The sequence below is a fragment of the Notothenia coriiceps genome, unplaced genomic scaffold (assembly GCF_000735185.1).
Source record: "Notothenia coriiceps isolate Sejong01 unplaced genomic scaffold, NC01 NC01_scaffold00011599, whole genome shotgun sequence".
NCBI lineage: Eukaryota > Metazoa > Chordata > Actinopteri > Perciformes > Nototheniidae > Notothenia > Notothenia coriiceps.
In genome coordinates, this window is record NW_011344300.1 from 120,900 (window position 1) to 126,342 (window position 5,443).

Below are 5,443 nucleotides of genomic sequence, written 5' to 3' on the forward strand. Positions count from 1 at the left end.
CACACACAGACACACACACACACACACACACACACACACACACACACACACACACGTACACACAGACACACACACACACACACACACACACACACACACACACACACACACACACACACACACACACACACACACACACACACACACACGATGACAGATTAAAGATTTAACATGTGGAGGATCATGGCGTCTGTTTTGTGACAAACAGAGAAACAGAAGCTGCTGATTGGACAGAAACCAGGATCCAATGGGAATTCAGTTCTGAGACTAAACGTTCCCATTTATATCAGAACCAATATCCACTAAGCCAGAAAACTCTTCTGCTTCTCTGAACCCACAGACACATCTGATTAGTTCAAAGACTCCACAGCACCATCTGTCTGAACCATGATGCACATTTCCCCTCTGTGGGACGAATAAAGTTATTCTGATTCTGATTCTGATTCTGATTCTGATTCTGATTCTGAAAGCGCAGGGAAACATCCCAACATGTGTCATGGTTCAGGCACTGAACATCCAATGGGAGTTTAGTATTGGATTAAACTTCCTCATTGAGTTACGTCATCAAACCAGACGTCTTCATATCAACCAAAAACAGGGATTGCGTCATAAACAAAAACACAAACACTGAAACCAATATGAATCCAATGGGAGTTTTCTATTGGACGAACGACATCAAAGTTTAAATAAAACAAAAACTCATTTTATGGTTGTTTGTTTACATCTTTCAACCAAAGTCCAAAAACAACATTTAATCTAAAATCAATGGGAGTCTAGAACTGGGACTAAAGTGTCTGAATGATCACCAACCTCCAAATCAGCAGGAACACAAAGCAGCTCCAGCTCAAACCAATAGGAACCCAATGGGATGTTTTCCATTAACATCACCAGAGAAATATGTTTATAATCTTTAAACTGAAGCAGAGCTTTGAATCAGCTTCATATCTTCAGGAAAGCAGCGTGGTCATGGTGACGATGGCGTACCAGAAGCACTCTTTGATCTGCTCTATTTGTTTATGTCCTATATGTATTCATGTTGCTCTGTCGGAGGAGCCTGGGGCCTCAGTTTGAGTATGTGGCTGATGACATGATGATAAAGCCTTGAAACTTGAATCTTACCCCAGCGTGGTCATGGTGACGATGGTGTACCAGAAGGCGGCGGGGATGCTCGTGAACTTGCTGGCGCTCGATCCCTTCTCGGCGTAGAACATGATGGTGGCGAAGATGATGATGGCCATGGTGAGCGAGAACAGCAGGAAGCCCAGCTCCGAGGCGCAGCTCTTCAGCGTGTAGCCGAGGATCCGCAGCCCGGCCGAGTGCCGCGAGAACTTGAAGATCCGAAACACCCGGAAGACTCTGAGCGTGACGAAGGCGCCGCTCACGTCCTCGTTGTCCGTCATCACGAGTCCGATGTAGTACGGCATGATGGCCACCACGTCTATAACGCTCATCACGCTCTTCACAAAGTTGTAGCGGCTCGGAGCCACCAGGAGGCGCAGCAGATATTCCATCGTGAAGATCAAGACGCACGCCGTGTCCAAACAGAAGAAGGCCAGCGCGTAACGCTCGCCACACGACACATCCTTCAGGCGACTGTGCGCACTGGCACAAGGCACCGTCTCCGCCACGTTGGCCATTACCGACACGGCGATGAAGAACCCGGTGACGTAGTAGAAGACGAGCGCCATGGTGGAGGTGTGCGGGTTCTCGAAGGCTCGCCACAGCTTCTCGCGGTAGTTCAAGTCCATCGCCAGCAGGTCCTTCCCGCTCTCCATCTCCTCGTCGTCCGCGATGCGCTCCTGGTTCTCCCTCCGCCGGTCCTTGTACTCCTCGTAGCAACAGTCCCCGATGATCTCCGGGATGATGCCAAAGAAGGCCAGCTCCTCGTCGTACGCCGCGATGCACTCCTGCCGCGGGTAGTGCAGCTTCCCGGTGCGGTAGAAGTTCAGGATGTGGCGGAAGATGTCCGGGTCGCGGTCGAAGAAGTACTCCCCGGTGTCCTGGTGGAAGAAGAACTCTCGCTCCGTGGAGCCCAGCAGGGTGTCCGGGTATCGCTCCAGCGTGTCGCGCCACGTCTGGAACTTGGCGCCGCTCACGTTCAGCATGATGAGACCGTTCTGCACGCGCCGCTGGTCCCGAGGCGGCAGCGGCATGGAGGCGCTCGCCACCGGCATCCACCCGATGGCCGCCGCGCGGGCGAAGGGCATCCAGGCCGACCCGCTTCTACTACTACCGGTACCACTCGCTCTTGTCGTCCTTCGGGTCGAGGCTCCGCGTCGAGAAGTCGCACATCGGCTCCTAGGCGTCGGGCCGGCTCACGGCGCTCTTGAACTTCTAGGCTTTGTGGGCCTTCTGAGACTCGCACTGCTTCCGCGGCGAGTGCAGGAGCAACAGGCAGTAGTGCTCAGGCTACATCATGCCGTACTACCGGTGGTGCAGATATTGCGAGTAGTGCGAGAAGTGTTTCAACATCGCCGAGCCTCGGTGGTCCTCCGCGTCGTCTATAAGGTAGCACTTCTAGTTCTGCGTGCGGCACAGGTTTGTCTTCTTCCGGTCGCGCATTGCGAGCGGTGTGCTGTGTAGGAAGTCCGCTGACACGCGTGACCGTGTTCCGTGGCAGAGGCGGTGCAACCGGTAATGGCTGTGCCGCTACTTCTTGGGCCACTGCATCATCTTCTGCTCGCGGTACCACCTCCACACGCCCAAGAGCTTCCGAGCGGTGTCGAAGAGCGCCATCAAGTTCAGGTAGCGGTCGTCCAGGAAGGGCGAGAGGTAGAGGAGCAGCAGGCGCTACGCGAGGACCAAGAGGGAGGCGGCCAGGAACATGAGGAGCATCGTTGTCAGGGGCTACTAGAGGCCCTACTACGGTTTCTTCCGGTCGAGGAGCAGCATGCGGCGCTACGTGAGGACGGCGCCCATCACGTCGAAGGGCCACGCCATCTTCAAGTCCTACACCGCCTTCTACAGGCCCAGCGCCAGCTTCTTCATGAGGGGCCACAGGACCACCTTCTTCTTGAGAGCGAGGCACCTCGGGTCGTCCCACAGGCCCATAGCGAGGTCGCACAGCGCGGTGCAGACCTTGAACCGCGGCGAGTGCAAGTCGTACTACTCTGGCAAGACGTGCGCGGCGACCAGGGCTCCGCCGTCGCCGTACCTCCGCGAGCGGTGGCCGTAGGTGGGCTACCGGCGGCGCGCCCGCTTCCCGTAGGTCCGGCTGTGACGTGCGGCGGTATTCTCAGATTATCCCCCCCCAGGTCCATCGTCCCCCCCAGTCTATTGTCCCCCCCAGTCCATTCGTCGCACCCCCCAGTCCATCGTCCAGTCCACCATCCCCTCAGTCCAGTCCCCCAGTCCACCATCCCCTCCAGTCCATCGTCCCCCCAGTCCCACCGTTGAAGATAAGATAAACTAAGATGTCGATTTCTTTCTTAAACTTTCCACTACTAATAATCTCAGTAATTTCTTGAAGTCAAGTTATTTATGAAAGTTTCTGCAGAATTCTTTTACTTCCTTTATAATACTTTTTAGACTTTCTACAGATTTTTTTTACCCCCTTTATTATTCCATTTTTTCATAAACAATTTTACAGAAGTTTGTCTGTACTTTGTTTAGGGACTTTACATAAAACAAAGACAGTTTTTTACTTAACATTATTTATTTATTTTTTTTTATATTATTAGTCATCTTTATTATTTACTACGTTATTACATTTCACTTGAACGATAATAAACTACGACACTAACACAACGAGACAACCTCCTCCTCGGACCCTGTATTCGATTACACCGTTTACTGTTATTTTTCGGGAACTTACAACTCTACGCCTCTTCTCGTCGATGAGGGCGCTCCACAATCGTCGCCCGTAGCTACGCATCGTGGACGTCAATCTTCTTTCCCTTCTTCTTCTCATTCGTTGGACCCCCCTCTCCCCCCCCCCCCCCCCCCTCCCCCCCCCCCCCCTCCCCCCCCCCCCCCCCCCCCCCCCCCCCGCCCCCCCCTCCCCCCCGCTCGCCCGCCTCCCGCCCGTGGCCTACGTTTGACTCGCGCGGGGCCCCTAGGGGCTACGCATCGTGGCCGCAATCCTTCGCTTTTCCCTTCTGGCCTCTTTCTTCTCATCGTTAGGAGAGGACCTTGTTGTCTTCTCCTCTTGTTGCAGTCCTTCTCGTACGACGTTCACACACTACTTTGTTTTTTGTACAATCTTTTCCTGATGGTCGTTCTCTTTTCTCTTTGTTTTGCTGGGAGGGTCTCAAGTCTTTGGCGTGCTTTGTAGAGACGGCTGTTCCAGCATTTGGAGCGGTGGAGGCCGGGGCGACACAAGGGGCGAGTCGCACGGACAAAGGGGCCGTCCGTTTTCGCAGAGAGACGGGGCCCCTTTGTGGTGAGGACTCAGGGGCGACCTGTGTCGAGGCTCGTAGCCCCCTCCTTCCTCTCTGGCTCTCCTCCTGCCAACCGACGCCGCCTTGTCCGTCGCGACTCCGCCCTTGTTTGTCGCCCCCCGGCTGCACCTAAGATGCCTGGAATAGCCTCTCAATAAGTCACTCAAAGACTTAGACTCCCTAAGCAACAAAAGAGAGAAGAGGGAACGACCATCAGCGAAAAATTGGGTACGAACAAAGTAGTGTTGAACTCCCCGTACCGAAGAGCGACCTGCCGCACAGAGAGAAGACAACAAGTGTCCTCTCCCGATGAGAGAAGAAGGGAAAGAAAGGATTTGACCGGCCACCGATGCGGTAGCTTAGCGGCACGCATGTGGAGCCGCTCCTCGATAGCCGAGGAGGCGTGAGAGTTTGTTAAGTTCCGAAAAAATAACGAGTGAACGTGTATTCGTCACAGGTCGAGGAGGAGGGGTTGGGTCTCGTCGTGTTAGTTTGTCGCTTAGATTATATCCGGTTCAAGTGATATATCATGCCAGGGCCGTAGTAAATACCTAAAGTATGACTAAGCTATCAAAAATACAATAAATAAAATCATGTTAAGTAAAAAACTCGTTTTGTTTTTATGTAAAGGTCCTAACAAAGTTACAGACAAAACTCTGTAAAATTGTTTATGAAAAAATGATAATAGGTAAGGGGGTAAAAAAATTCTTGTTAGAAAGTCTAAAAATATTGTAAAGCGAACGTAAAAATTCTGCAGAACTTTCATAAGTCTCTCGCACTCTCAGAAATTAGCTTGAGCATTATTAGTAGGTGGAAGTGGAAGATCGCATTTATGGTTTATCTTTATCTGTTCGAGACCGGTGGAATGGGGGGTCGCTGGATGACGCGGGATGGTGGACTGGGGGGGACGCGCGATTGGACTGAGGGATTCGGTGTGGACTGTGGGCGGGTGGGGACGATCGGACTGGGGTGTGGACGATTGGGACTGGGGGGGGCGACAATAGACTGGGGGGGACCGATGCGCGCTGGGGGAGGATTTATGCTGACGTAATACCGCCCACCCC

The 5,443-nt window shown here is 52.9% G+C and overlaps 1 protein-coding gene and 1 pseudogene across 1 annotated transcript in view; one reads left to right on the forward strand and one right to left on the reverse strand.

Moving 5' to 3' along the window:
* coro1ca (coronin, actin binding protein, 1Ca) overlaps positions 1 to 5,443 on the forward strand; it is a 38,135-nt gene that overhangs the window by 24,789 nt on the left and 7,903 nt on the right. The window lies entirely within an intron of this gene.
* LOC104946828 (potassium voltage-gated channel subfamily D member 2 pseudogene) lies at positions 1,116 to 2,207 on the reverse strand (annotated as a pseudogene).